The sequence below is a fragment of the Nymphalis io genome, chromosome 14 (assembly GCF_905147045.1).
Source record: "Nymphalis io chromosome 14, ilAglIoxx1.1, whole genome shotgun sequence".
NCBI classification, from domain to species: Eukaryota; Metazoa; Arthropoda; class Insecta; order Lepidoptera; family Nymphalidae; genus Nymphalis; species Nymphalis io.
In genome coordinates this window covers 5,159,718-5,175,999 of record NC_065901.1, presented here as the reverse complement: position 1 = coordinate 5,175,999, position 16,282 = coordinate 5,159,718, and the positions used below count along the sequence as shown (strand labels likewise).

The 16,282-nt window shown below is 28.8% G+C and overlaps 1 protein-coding gene across 2 annotated transcripts in view; it reads left to right on the top strand.

Moving 5' to 3' along the window:
* The first annotated feature begins 3,705 nt into the window (after positions 1-3,705).
* The window catches only part of LOC126773377 (cell adhesion molecule 1-like), a 32,687-nt gene continuing 20,110 nt past the window's right edge, over positions 3,706-16,282 (top strand). The window contains exon 1 of one of the 2 annotated variants that reach the window (XM_050494306.1): positions 3,706-3,809. The gene's annotated coding sequence lies outside the window, so the exon portion shown is untranslated. The remainder of the gene's footprint in view (positions 3,810-16,282) is intronic. The other variant, XM_050494308.1, reaches the window with a different exon arrangement.

Genomic DNA, 16,282 nt, shown 5'->3' with positions numbered 1-16,282 from the left:
GTTTCGAATGCTCTGACTATTAAACACTAATTCCGGTAGTATTAGTAATCTATATACACGCAGAATGGCTCATCGAGATGAGATTGATAGAATGATTTCGTAGCCATGAACTGGCCTATTTAATATTCAACTTTATTGTATTGAAATAATATAATCTCGTGCCTAAAAACTCTATAAACGTAAATATGTCATGCAAAACTCACTTTTCTGGTTTTCAAAGGAAATATTGTTTGTGCATAAAAAAAACAATTTTTAGAAGCTTTGTAGTAGAAGAAAACCATTGAATAATACTTTTTTTTTAAGTAATATTTCGTTTTAAAAATTTATTTCCGTAAATCGACCTTATCCATGAGCTCGACGGATAAAAAATTCATTTATTTACTTTTGCAATTCCCAAGATACCCAAAGTTTATTTCTTCGAGTACAAACTAAATAAAAATAAGGTCCCGCGTTGCAACCTAAAATATGAGCGTGGAACGGAATAAAGTTTGAAATTGTGTCACGTTGAAACATTGTAGTACTGAAGCAAACGAAAGTTTCATACCAACACTTCAATCTAGGCTTCGCAGAGCGTCAAATTTCAAAGCCTCGCCGGAGAGTCGGAGCCCATCAACATGTATTCGGGAGGAACAAGGGGACTAGTGAGTTGTGGATCACATCGTACGAAAAAACGAGTACCTTTTTCCAACGAGATATATCGTTTACCCTTGTTTTACAGTGTGTCGTTAGTAGCTTTTGAGAATTGCTACGCATATTGTAACATAAACAAATGGGGTTTTTCCTGTCTTTGGTAATGGTATCAATGACGATTCAGAAAGAATAATGTCGGATCAAAAAAAAAGTAAAAGTGAACAAATTTTTCTCAATAATTTTTTTCTTGACATGATTTTTTCCTTTCCTAATTAACGCTTAAATTAAAGCTAATATACAAATTTAAAAATAACTACTGTACCAATCATTCTAATCATTCCCCTATGAATTGCAAATCCAATCCTCTGAGTGAAAAATGAACCAGCTCTCTTGTCACTAGTAAAGGCAATGAGGTGTTACATTATTAATAAAATATTTTGCACTATTGCTCCAGCATTCAAGTGTTTCAACTGCAAACCTTTATTAATTAAATATAGAATGTTTGTGTGTACAAAAAACAAAATATCAAAGTAGGTTAAGACAAAATTCGGTAGACCGCCAATGACGGAATTACAGATTTACGATCCGAGGGATTGAAGACTTCAAATGTAGGAGTTTAGTATTCTCAATTGCGTGTTCCCTTCAAAAGGGCGAAGAATCAAATCGGATCCCCTTTTATTGGTGATTCTTGCCAGCTTTGATTGAATGTCACCTTTCTTTTTCTTTTTGCCTCTGTGGTAGGATAAATTGAAAAACAAAACTAAATTCCGGGCACGAATGTTTCAAAGCTTCTGGTGTCATATATTTTTTGTGATAAAGTAAAAATATAAAGTTATTTTTTATTTAAAGTGATTTAACAGTCATTAATTCCATATAGCAAATCGATATAAATAATTATTTTAATGTAGAACGAATACTAGCTGGTTATTAATTGTAAATTTTAGTGCGTTTAAAAAGAACAAATCCAGTTATTGTTATTACATAAAAATGTAATCACACTACTAACCAAATTATCAAGTTATACTTAGTTTTCGTACATGAAACGCTCATTCACAAAACTAATAACAACATAGATAATTATATCGAATGTGTGTGAACAAACAAGTATAATTACGATCAAGTTTCGAGGCATTCGAGGCCTTTTAAATGAATATTTGTTGAATGTTAAAATGTTTTATTATTGCTTTATTATTTTATAAATATATCAAATTTGGTAAATACTATGCGTTTTGTAATAAATTAAAATTATCTATAAATATCAAAAAAACTGTTTTTGTACTATTCGTCCGATTAAGTTAAAACTTTGTTGCGTTAATGCGACTTGCGTAAAAAATTTCTGATATAATACCATTAACGCACAATAGATGGCAGGAGAATCTTATGCTTTCAAACAAAACAATTTCCATGCAAAATAAATTTAAATCCATCCATGCAAAATAAATTACAAACAAAACTAAATTCCGGGCACGAATGTTTCAAAGCTTCTGGTGTCATATATTTTTTGTGATAAAGTAAAAATATAAAGTTATTTTTTATTTAAAGTGATTTAACAGTCATTAATTCCATATAGCAAATCGATATAAATAATTATTTTAATGTAGAACGAATACTAGCTGGTTATTAATTGTAAATTTTAGTGCGTTTAAAAAGAACAAATCCAGTTATTGTTATTACATAAAAATGTAATCACACTACTAACCAAATTATCAAGTTATACTTAGTTTTCGTACATGAAACGCTCATTCACAAAACTAATAACAACATAGATAATTATATCGAATGTGTGTGAACAAACAAGTATAATTACGATCAAGTTTCGAGGCATTCGAGGCCTTTTAAATGAATATTTGTTGAATGTTAAAATGTTTTATTATTGCTTTATTATTTTATAAATATATCAAATTTGGTAAATACTATGCGTTTTGTAATAAATTAAAATTATCTATAAATATCAAAAAAACTGTTTTTGTACTATTCGTCCGATTAAGTTAAAACTTTGTTGCGTTAATGCGACTTGCGTAAAAAATTTCTGATATAATACCATTAACGCACAATAGATGGCAGGAGAATCTTATGCTTTCAAACAAAACAATTTCCATGCAAAATAAATTTGCTCGTTCTTAACATTATATTGTAAGATACTAAGTTATATATTATATTCTTTTGTTTTGCTATTTAGTTTCAGAAAGTATCTAACTGGGATTCTTCCTTTCATGTACTTTCGCAACTATCTTCCCCCTATTAAGCAGATGCCTTTTGTTGAACAAGTCTATATTGCATGTAAAGAAAAATACTGACGGCAGTAAAATAAACTTTGTTCCACCCAAAACTTATCTAGGAACATACCACAACCGCGTACTCATTGAAAATATGATAATACTCTATAAATGATTTAAAAGTTTTTGTAATAAATAATTTATCACATACATTTTAGTACATAGTAAATAAGTTTCTCCATATCATAAAAATTTGCGTATGTGCATATTTTACAATATATAATACTTTCGTAAAATACTCATTCGCCGTTAATTAATATAACCTTAAATTCAAGGGAAAGTTTTCGACCTTCCACGATTATATTTGCAGCTGGTATTTCAGGTAAGTTGCGAGGTAACGATGCTAATTAGAAAGTGCATTTTTATTTTCATTTAAAAAATTGCGCTTGTCAAAAGGTGCTTTCGTTTCCTTTGCGCATTCAGGTGTCTCCAACGTTGCTACGCCTGCTACCTATATACAATGTCATGCCGTACACTGCTATCATTTGATAAAATATATAATTTTATCCAAAATTACTTTTGATTAAAAAAAATGTAACAAATATTTTTAATTTTAAACATACGATTAACAGATTATAATATAACTTATATATTGAAAAACTATATAGTTTTTTTTAATATTGACAAAAAAATATCAGATAAATAATATATATAATTATTACCTTTAGATTTGCATATCATAGCGCCCAATATACAGTTTATATTAAATAGTATCGTAGCAGTGTACGCTAACGCTAGTTGACGTGTACGTCATTCGGCTCCCAGCTATCCCGATCGGACTCAGTACCACGCAGCCTCTTGTTGAGGTAACCCGATTCTTGTACAAACGGAACGCTGTGCTAAGGACACGAGTGGAGTGCAGTGGAAGTGCGTGTTTAATACTATAGTGTGGTGTGTAAAAATGTAAGTATTTTTGACTTTATTAATTCAAATTTAAAGTTTTATGAATATTCTATTTCTAGGTTTTAAATTTATTGACTTATGAAATATTTAAATTTAGAAATAGAACACTGTAAATGTAATTTATAATAAATTTAAATAAATATATTTGACCAATTATTAAAATTAATATAATATTCGTATTTTTTGTAATTTTAAAATAATGAATATAAATTAAAGATGTAATTTAATGAATACAATTTTTAATATTTTTTTAATTTTATTTATTAAAAAATAATATTTTATATATTTTTAATTATTATATTTGGAAGCATCAGCTTTTTTTTATTTCATTTTAAAAATAGCAATAAGAGTGAAAACTATTTAAAATAATTTCAACGACTAGCTGGGTTATACTTCATCGTTTTCGGATTTTATTTCCTAAAACAGATATAAGGGAGTAATATAAAATGTACTCTAATAAAATCATTTAATTAAAATAATTAATATTTTGGGAGATTTTTATTTTACAAAAAATTATGATACAACTTAATGAGGCGATGAGATTTGTTATGTATGTTAAAATACGAGTATATATTAAAATTGTCTAATATTTTAATTATCAAGGAATAAAAAATATTTTTCTCATAAAAATTAGCTATGTTAAGAAATAAATTTTGAACGTTTTTTATAAAACTGGGCAAAATTTCAAGATTCCGAATCAGAGGCTTCTATAAAAATGTAATATATGATACAGTTAAATGTCACTGCAGGCAATAACAGTAATCTTGCTTATATGTCCATATGAAGATTGATTTAGATATTGTGTAAAAGTTTTAATTTGATTGCAAAATCCCTGGGCGTTTATAAAAAACGTGCAAAAACAAAGTTGGATTTTTTTTGTGTCGCTTCTGATGTGGGTTACCCAATTAGCTAGAAGGACAGTTTTGTTAAGAGCTCTACAGAAAAACTGCAAATTAACATTTTCTAATTGCACTATTAAACACGTTCATAAGCTGTGATTTTTTAAGTGTTGTTTATTCAATAGCTTGAAAATCTTATAATGGTTCATCTATTTTACAATTTATTTTTTCTTGAATTTAATTTTATTCTCACATACGACAATAAACATTTATTATCTACCAAATTGTTATTATATAAAACATTTACAAATTCTTTATATAGGAGCTTTTTAATCATTTTATCAACAAAATTTAAAATTAACATCTGCATTTTTTTTTATTTTATTAAATCCATGAATAATGAAATAATTATATTCAAGAATTAAATATTTTTTTTTTTATAAAACGTTAGAAATTGTAACCCTTATAGAGTATAAGAGTTCCATATAGTAGGTGCAAAAATATAAGTCGAAATGGCCTAGTGGTTAAAACGAGTGAATCTTAACCGATGACTGTGGCTTCAAGCCAGGGCAAGCACTACTGAATATTCATGTGCTTAATTTGAGTTTATAATTCATCTCGTGCTTGACGATGAAGGAAAACATCGCGAGGAAGCCTGCATGTGTATAGTTTCATTGAAATTCTGCCACATGTGTATTCTACCAACCCGAATTGGGGCAGCGTGGAATAAGCTCCAAACCTTCTCCTTAAAACAACTGTTACTGTAGCTGTTACTGTACTGTACTGTAAAAAAATATAAGACAATATATACATAGAAACATCTCAAATAATATGTTGTCAAATCGATTTTATTATAATCAGTGATTAGTTAATGTATTCGATATTTAAAAAAATATATTTATTTAGTAAAAAAAATTATGTTATTTAACAGTGAAATATATGTTATTTTAAAGTTGTACTAGAATCTGAATTGTATGAATGATAGAACCAATCTATATATACTGTCCTATATTTATAGTTATGTTTCCGTCTCAATGTTATGAGTTTGGTTCGATCAATTTTGGGGCTATCTGTGGTATGTAATCAAGAGTACGGCAATGCCTAGATTGCTTATATAACATAATTCTACGAGTAAATTTTCTTAATATATAGAATTAAAACTAACAACATAATAACTATAAAATTAAATATATTATTTTTTGGCAATTTTGCAAAAAAATTTAAGTGATTTTATGAAAACCGAATGAAAAATGTAATGTGATTAATATAATAAAATTATATAACTTTAAAAGTTTCAGTTGCGTTGGGTATATAAACCGACGGTTTTAAGGAAAGTGCTGAATTTTATTTCACGGTGTTTGCCCAAACCTGACCTGGTTTTAAAAATAAGAAGAAACGAAAAAAATATATAAAGTTCTAAGTGTAATAACAAAGAAAGCTGTTTAATTAAATTTTTAAGAAATAATTCGTAAATATATCAAAAATACAATATTTAAAGTTATTCAAATTAATTAGCCCAAAACTCGTTTGCTAGTAAGAGATATCGCTTAATGTATTTTTGTAGATTTATTAATTAATCTATCGTCGACAAATCATAATGTCCTAAAATACACGACATTCGTGGAATATAGAACAGTAAAATAACATTGCTAAATAAAAATGAATGATGAATGGATTGCGTAAATTAAGTTTCCTTATAGATATGTTGGCCTGGTGGTATGTTTATGCCAAAAAAAATATGATATATAATAAAGTTTTTAGGCTGCAAATGTAATGTAGGTTACCTAATTACTGTCCTGCCAGAGTTAAGCGTTCTTTGAAGCATTACTTAACTATAGCGCCTAATTGGCCCAATTACGTCTGCTGGCACCTAATTTTCGTTTAGAAAAGTGCAAGCCATATTTAACTGTCAAATTACATGGAAAGGTTTGTTAAAAAATGTTATTTTTGTACGAAATAATGATGTCTGTTAGTGTTTTCAGCATTGTGGTCTACATAGTAAAGCAAGTAAATAGAAATTGTACTCGGATTTTTTTCATGTATTAACTTTAAGTTTTCTGGGGAATCATGTTAATTTTTTGTTTTAATTTTTTATTAGAATAATAGTAATACAAAACAATAATATTGAATGATTGCCTTTACATTTAAATATCAAGATATTTAAGATTAGGTATAGTTTATTGAAAAGTTATTAAAATGTTAAATACAAATTAATGTCATCTCTTAAATTATTTTTCCTTAACCTTTACATATATTATTGTAATTATTTCAATAGATCGTAGTAGAAAAATTAATTTTCAACACTGCGTTTTAAACTTGATATACGTAAGACAAGTGCTATGAATGCGACGAGAAATTAAACACACTTTAAAAATAATGAGCATTGTAGCAAACAGCGCGTTTCAGATAGCATTCTCCTGGAAATACAAAACATCCCGTCTAGACAATGGTTGTAAAGAAAAATAGAATTTATGAACATATTTCATACTACATTTTATGTAAACTATGACGTAAAAGCAGCGCTTGTTACTTGTTTAATCCGTGTAAATGAAGCGAAATATTACGATGCATAACACTTTATTCGTAATATAATCTTATAAATATGTTATTTTTAAATAAATTAAATAATCGGTTATCATAACAAAAACAAGAGGAAATAAATTGATATTGATAATCATGATTATCGTAATAGTATGTGATTCTTTTTGTTTTTTGAATTTACTAGAATAAGGTTACATAGGGTTGTGTGTAAACTGATAATAATAATAAATTATTGCCAATCAGCAATACTTAGTATTGTTGTGTTCCGGTTTGAAGGGTGAGTGAACGAGGGATATAACATCTTACTTTCCAAGGTTGATTGCGCATTGGTAATGTAACGTATAGTCAAAATTTTTTACAGACGATGTCTATGGGCGATGGTGGCCATTTACCAGGTGGTACATTTGCCCGTCCGCCTTTTTTGAAAATCTTCCTGTGTGAAAGTGGCTGAGCCAGTGCAATAACACAAGGGTCTTATACTCATTCATCTTTCATAGTCATGGGTGATGTTAACTACTTACTAAATGCTACCTATTAGATTATAAATGTAGGAATAAACTTGTGCTATGATACAACGAATGTATGTTAATCATTCCAGCCATATTTCCTATAATTTTTTCGTCATATTTAAAAAAAACAAAACAATGAAAAGATCAACTACATCTATTTGTTCAATTTATAAGTATAAAAAATTGAAATGTGTTAGTATATTACATGTATTTTAATGTACATAATTAAATGAAATAAGTAATCATGAACAAAAGAAAGCTATTGATAAGTGTAATGAATTCATGGCTGGTTTAACAGCTTCGTACCTAAAGTTTCAAACAATACCCTAAGCCCGTATGTATGGCTGCCAGACTTTACTAATACTAAACTACAATAAATAAGTTAAGCTTGCTTTAGATACACGCCAGAACAGATTCCACTTAATGGTTTTGGAATATAGATTCTACAGATGAACATCAAATGTTACTTTAAGTTTGAAATTAATATCGATAAAGTTTGTGACATTTATATTGCTTTAGTTAGAGGAATTAATGTTATTTGTCCGAGGACTCTCTTGTTTCTGACTTTAAATTTTATTAATATTAACTAATTATTTTTAATCAATTTAACTGTTGTATTTTTATAAAAACTAAAAAGGCTGAGAGGCGAGATGGCCCAGTAGTTAGAACACATGAATTCTAACCCGATAATTATGGTTACACGCCCAGGTATGCATTACTGAATATCATGTGCTTAATTTGTGTTTTTAATTAATTTCCTGCTTAGTATTGAAGTAAAATAACTTAAGGAAACTTGCATGTCTCGAATGAAAAATTGTCACATGTGTATCCACAGTCCGGATTGGAGCACTGTTTTGAAATAAGCGCAAATCCTTTTCAAAAGGAGCAACTTTAGCAGTCAAATATTTACAAGCCATTACTTTAACTTTTTATTTTAAAAGATTGAGTAAGAATACAGATTCCGTATATAATATAACTTAATTGTTATTTGAAACTAATGCACGTATGCAATGTTATGCATTTTTATGTATGAAACATTAAAGTGAGATGAATGCTGTTTTATAGCTGCCAAAAATATCAAATGGACGCTCGGTCGCACCATGAAATACGAGATTGGCATAGAAAAAATGTGACTACATGTTCGAGTAACGTTTTAACAATCCTCTGTTTTATACGATTTCTTTTTGTAGCAATTACTATGAAAAATATAAATTTTGTCAAGTATATTCTCTTATCTAATAGTATGTGGAAAATAAATGAATGACATATGATACCATACTTTAAACTGTGGAAATAATATGGCTAATTGGCAACGCTTGTTTATATTCCAATGTATTATATAATTAACTAGCCAATATTCCCGGTTTCGCGTGGGCAAATAAGAAGAAAAATGAATTTTCTATAGAAGAAAGGGGAAAGACTAACTATGACAAATTTCAAGTCAATCGAGCGGATTTAGAGATCTCGTGATGAGTCGTTTGCTTATATATTTAGATAATGAAATCTAATTGTATTATGTTGTGAAAACCTGGATAAATTTTAATTAATTAATAATAATTGTTATTTATTCAATAAATATAAAATAATGTAAAGATAATATAAGTTTTATAATTAATGTTACAGTTACAGATTAGTAACCAAATATTTATTCTACTGCCAAACAGAAAGACTTAGTATTGATGTATTGTTTGACGTGCGAGTGAGCCAGTGTAATAACAAGCATGTATTACATAGCATCCTTCCGTTGGTGACAAGTTCAAAATCTTTATTCAACATGTAGTATAATTGCTTATTGTTTGTCAAAAATCTATCGCTGGTTCTAAAATGAATACCGGACCAATTTGAAAAGAATCAGCAAAACATACTAACAGCAAAACATAGTAACATCCTGTGAATATCCCACTGCTGGGCTAAAGCCTCCTCTCCTCTTTTGAGGAGAAGGATTCGAGCTGATTCCACCCCGCTGCTCCAATGTGGGTTGGTGGAATACACATGTGACAGAATTTCAGTGAAATTAGACACGAGATGAGATGAATTATAATCACAAATTAACCACATGAACTCAATATTGAGCTGAATAAATAAGCTTGAACTCACGATCATCGATTAAGATCCACGCGTTCTTACTACTGGGCCATCTAGGCTTGAGATGTATCCAGTAATCATTATTTATTACGGCCAGGAGGCGATCGTTTCATTCCCAAGGTGCTTTAACCTCTATTTTCTATAACATCTACAAAATCGTTAGTATCATAATAAGCTTTAAAATAAGCTTTCTTGGTCATGTAGCATGTATGTAGTCGGGAAACAGGAGTAACAAATTACACTTCACAGTTTTTATTTAAATCATTTATGTTTTTACTAACATTGATAATATTAACAAATATATATTGAGAAGCGACTATCATGACTTTACCTTACATTTATCTTTTAGTAAAATTTTATAGTCCAGTTTATAAGTTGCGGTAATAGTCTTTCTCTGCAGGATAGTAATCATATTTATATCTGCTACTTTATTCGAAAGTAAAATGTCATAAAGCGTTATATTATGGCAGTGACTATATTATACCAGATAATTTTAGTTTTAGTGATAACCCGTGAGATATTTGAGGCTTCCATCGAAATATGTATGTATTTTATGAATTCTAATAACTAAGGGTTTATTGAAATATAGGTTAAATTTTTTTGAACAACTAATTGAATCACTAATTCATTCATCTAAGTGATGCATTTTATGGGGATAATTTAAATACTTAGATAAGTAGAAAGCATAGCGTTTGAAGAAGTAGAACAACGTCTTAAAATATTTTTGGGTAGAAACGTATTAATTGAAATAACGAAACAAATGTTTTAGAACGAATAGTGTCACCATGGCTAACTTACGTAACGTATAGTGTTGTACTTCTTTTAATTAATTTTAAATTCAATTAATATCTACGTATCTATTCTTTTCTCGGAATCTTTGTTATAATAGAATGAATGAAATAATTGTCTAAGTTCGTTGAATCAAAAAAAATGTTATAACGATAGTTAATTCCAATAGCGATTATTGATATCCGATGTATAATGTTTCTGAGAGTATTGACTCTAATTGCATTATTGAAGTCAATATTTTTAACTGCAACATCCTCGGAACAATAAAAGTTATTAAGATTTTCTGAGCGGCAGTCCAAGATAAGAGAGGTGGAGACTTCATACTCCCGTGTAACGAATGCGTTTCTTGTGGCTATGGCTTTATCTATAACAAACTTACAAAACGATTTTAAATTCAAATAAGGGTTTACTCAAAATATTGATAGTAAAAATTTTACTTTTAGAAGCAAATCAAAATTTGATGAAATTAAGAATATTTTTTTTCCCAAAAAGATTTCTATCGCGAGAGGTAACAGTTTCACATTTCCATTGCTGTTATAAGAGCCCTTCTGTTAATGAAAGCAGTTGAGGCGTACCCTTAAACCGTGCCGTTTCGAGTTTACAAATGAACTCTGCCTACATTTCCATTCAAAACGTTGATTGATGATTGTTTATTAAGTTTTTTGGGGCAAAAGTAAGCTGGAGTCGATTATGTTTGAGAGCGGCCTTTGAAGAAATTTGCTGGTCATTTAACACAAAAGTCACTTGTATCCACGTTGTTTATTATTTTATATTTGTAAACATATTCAGCTTTCAGAAATAAACATATATAATTATATTCATATAATTTTAATGACAAAGTATTTAAGTATATAAAAATTTTCAACCTTATTTTTATATTATTATTATTATTAGATTTGTTAATATATAAATCGTGAGCGTGCTCACTTTTGTTTGAAGATTCTGCGTTTAATCGACTTTAAAGACAGTGAAACTTAGTTCTTCGAAAATAATATATTATATTATATACTAGCTACCAGTACCGATTTACAGACAAACTTTGAAAAAATTTGATACACACACAAACACAATCTCATCTCCCAGATGAAGAAAAGCCTCCTCTCATCATCAACATCTTTTGGACCTATTACTGTCAACTTATTTTTCTACACTATGGCAGGTTTTTATGTGATACATACACGTTTCCTTACGATTATTTCTTTTCTATACTTCCTTTGATGATCAAAAAATTTAGTCAAAATGTAGTGCGTTAGCACCCTAAAACATTTTTACTTGTTTGATTACAATTAAATGCATCAAGACTGTTTCTAATTTTACTAAATATATTCTACAGCTTATTTTTTGTAATATACCTAAATAATAGTGAAAAAGACAGAAATACCTATCATACAGCTTAGATAACATTAAAAAACAAAGGGACAAACGCAAAAAGCGAATAAATATTAATTGTAACATAATTGCTTGAACGAAAGTTTCTTTTAAAGAGTCGGTTAAGCGTGAATATTACAAAGATATATATTTTAAGGTTCCATTGAAACTTGAGAACTTCATCTTATGAAGTTTAAACCGAGCGGGTAGGATGTCGTAAATTGCTATTTAAAATCTTTCCAATACTCCTATGACTTGTACGGGATAACACTTGATCAATTACTTGAAATGCATTTTAATGGTTTCATAGCATTTATATAATACTTGCGACGTTGTACGTATGTCGTATATGTTGAAACAACTCGCGCTCTAATTTTTGTAAAATGCAACAATACTAAATATTGCTGTTTAGCAGTAAAATATTTGATGAGTGGGTGGCATCTACCGGTGGCTTTTATCAAGCTCCATCACGTAGTAAAGTTTAAAAATAAAATGTAACCTTAAGACCCTGATTGCGTAAGATGAGTTTCCAGGCCCTCCTGAGAGGTGGAGGTCCGTGAAAATGATGACAACCAAGAGCATCCAGTACTCTATTTGTATTTACGATTAATTCGCTTATTTATTCGGTTGTAAAATAAAATACCGTAAGCAAGCCTGTATGTGGCAATAATAAGTCTATCCCATAGTAGAGCATTGTGATGGCAGCTCAGAATATTTCTCCTTAATAGGACTAGTCTACCGCCTACGTCACAAGAACTAAACTGTCGAGGCGATATATCATTGAGTATTTAAGTAAATATGCAATAATACGACTAAACATTCTCATACCAAAAACCAAACTACAAAAAATCTGACTATTAAAACGAATGTTTCTAATAGACAGATGATCATGATAATTTATTTATAAAAATAAGTTTACTATTTAAAGTTCATACATTCGTTCAATATATGCCTTAATAATAAATATTAGGTATGTAGAATCTACAAAGAATTTAACTGTTTTTGTAAGGCAAAGAATATTGAGCATTGGAACGCAAGCAATAAACACTGCAAAGAGGGATCAAAGTATCGGACAAAGGGGGCAAATATCAGGTCACTGTTTTCATTAGGCACCCGAAATTGAGCAGCCATTTACTGACAAAAACTCGAAGCTAGTATGTTTCTCTAAAGACTATCGAATGTAATATTCAATGAACATGTTTGAATATTTCATTTCTAATATAGATATCATAGAACAATATTATATACATCTCTTCTCACGAAAATTAATATAACCCTATGTAATAATATAATTAATATAATAGTTATATTAAAATAACTTTAAAAAGTCAACACAAAGTATGTTTTCTTCATCGGTATTTTTTTTTACTATTCCTGTTAAAACAAAACAAACGATAAAATTTAATAAAGTAAAACGTTTCAATTACATCAGTTGAACGCCAGTTATTGTTGAAACTTGAATGTTTGCGCACAATATGAAAAACTCCAAGAGCATTATAACGGTGAGTGAAATACGCCAATTTACAAACAATGGTCCGGTGAGTTTTGCTGTTTTCGGTTTTCCAAATAGAAATGAAATAGCCAGAGCGCTTTGTAGCATTTTTATATTTGAATAATTTGATAACTAAATTTCGTTGAATAAATCACAAGTATACAATATTCGTTAGTCACTTGTTTTGGAATTTATTGCATTGGGATTTTATGTATGATTATTTCTTACGAATCATGTAGTAACCAAATTAAATACTGTTATAAAATCCATATTATATTGGTGTGCACGTGAGTTTGTGTATGCATTTCGTGTGTGTGTTTGTGTGTAGGTGTTAATATATATATACATAACAACCCATTTCGTCGTTTATAAATATGACGGAACGGTAACTGAGCTACCAGTAATAACTTATTTTCTGGAAAATGACTTGAACCTAGGCAACTGAATATTCGCAATAGTTTAATGTTTTAGTACCCTAAGGCCTAATTAAGTTAATATCGTAATGTGATTAATTGACTGAGTGTGTTGTTATATTAAGTGTGTGTTTATTAATTAAAGTTAGTTATACTTGTGCCTGATATTTAATGGGAATAGTAATCTGATATTAGCCCCTTTGTCTAGTATTTCAATGCTTCTCTGCAATCTTTCTTACTTGCTCTTCAATGAGCGATTATATTTGCCATGCAAAATAGGTTGTATATAATGGCATTAAACGAGAACTAAATAGTCCATATTATTAATATTTATAATGAACATCGGCAAATCGAACTTATTGACTTTCTCAAAATAAAAACATTACAGTGATTTAATTACTTATATACCACCGAGTTTAATCTCGGGTCAGATGTTTGTGATTATGTTATAGTGGTATCAATTAAAACTAACGAAAGCATTGTACAATTTTGTACAATGCTTTCGTTAGATCACATTTAGAGTATGCGTCAACTGTTTGGAATCCACAATATGCAAAATATGTCAACTTAATTGAAAATATACAAAACAAATTTATCAGGAGGTTGCGATACAAATTTACTTTTCCTGACTCTGTTTTTATGCCACTTGAAGAACGTAGAGAACAAAGAGACCAAATGTTTCTTTACAAAATATTAAATAATTTAATTGATTCTCCATATCTGCTCAGTGAGATTTTATTTAAGTGTCCTCGTTTTAACGATCGCTCTCAGGATACTTTTTCAATACCCATTTATAAAACTAATTATTTCAAAAATTCTTTTATTCTAAGATCTTGTAATAGTCATAATAGAAAATACAACCACATTGATCTGTTTAAAAATAGTTTAAGTAAATTTTATAATCTTGTGAAAAATACTTATTAGTAATTAACCATAACCATATTTACGTTAAAATTTTACTTTGTCATAAATAGTTATATTTTATGTAACATCAAAATTAGTCCACTTCCCTGTTAAAACAGTAGTGGAAACTTAACTGGCATAAGTGTTAAAATATGATTATTATATTAAGTTGTAATATACGATATGCTGTATGTTTCCCTAATAAATAAATAAAAAAATATAAAAAAAACGTAATATACGTGGTACATGAGATATAAAAGCTATTTATTACAGTACAGTAATAGCCTGTGAATGTCCCACTGCTGGGCTAAGGCTTCCTCTCCCTCTTTTGAAAAGAAGGTTTAGAGCCTATTCCACAACGCTGGTCCATTGCGGGTTGGTGGAATACACATGTGGCAGAATTTGAACCCACGATCATCGGTTAAGTTTCATGAGTTCTTGCCACTTGACCATATCGGTCATTCCTATTTTTAAATAAAAAAAATATAACAACTTTTTTCTGAAAAAAAGTTAGATAAATTTTGATATTATTACAACATAGTAAATAAGGAAATTAATTCATTTTTGGAGCAAAATGTTTCTATTGGTCATTAAAAATAGTTTTATAAGGCTTACTTAAAATAAATGCTGTTAAAAATGTCACAAGTGTTTTTATTTTGTATTGAGAATGTTTATTAAAATATAAAGTGATGAAAATATTTTTCTTACTTTCAGTATTCGAAATGTTTCGTTTGAAGACACTTAAAATATTCTCGACGTTGTTATCTTGAAAAACACACGCATCGTTACGAATTCAAGAGCTTCTCTTAGGATTTTCTAAGCAGTAATTCCAAAAGATTAACATCGTGAAATACAAGTTAGAAGCAGTGTTCTTTAAATGTGTCTGAAATTTTAATTTAATATGTAATATTTAGCGAAGAATAAAGATATATTTTACAGCTTCTTGAATTATTATAAAAAAGAATATGATAATTAGGTATATGCTATTAATTAGATTAATAACGTTTTTTATATCTATTGTCCTAAATAATATATAAGTTATAATTTAAATATACTCTGCTCAAAAAGATTTTTAGTAATCTTACATAATGATTAAATAAATATCTTCTATGTTGCCCATAAATCTCACTAATTAATTGCTTACAAATAACACATAAATAATGTAATCGTTATTATTTACATAAAATAAGTTTTAAATTGTGTGCATATAACGTTATTTGAACTCGAGAATAAGTAGCAAACAGTGGTGTGAGAATCCATTTAACTTGAACTGGCAAAACATGTGATTTACTCCTTATCTACTTTCACGCTATAGTGAGTTCAATTTCAATATATTTCATTTTGACTTTGAAAAGAAACTACCATAATAACAATAAGAAATTTATTTCTAAATTTATTCTTTTATAAAAAAATACTAACACGTAATTATCGTTTAAAAATTTTATCATTTTAAATAATGTGTACCTAAAAGTAAAATTACATTTGTAACGCCCTTGTGCAATCCCGTCTAGGTAGGTACCACCCACTCATTAGA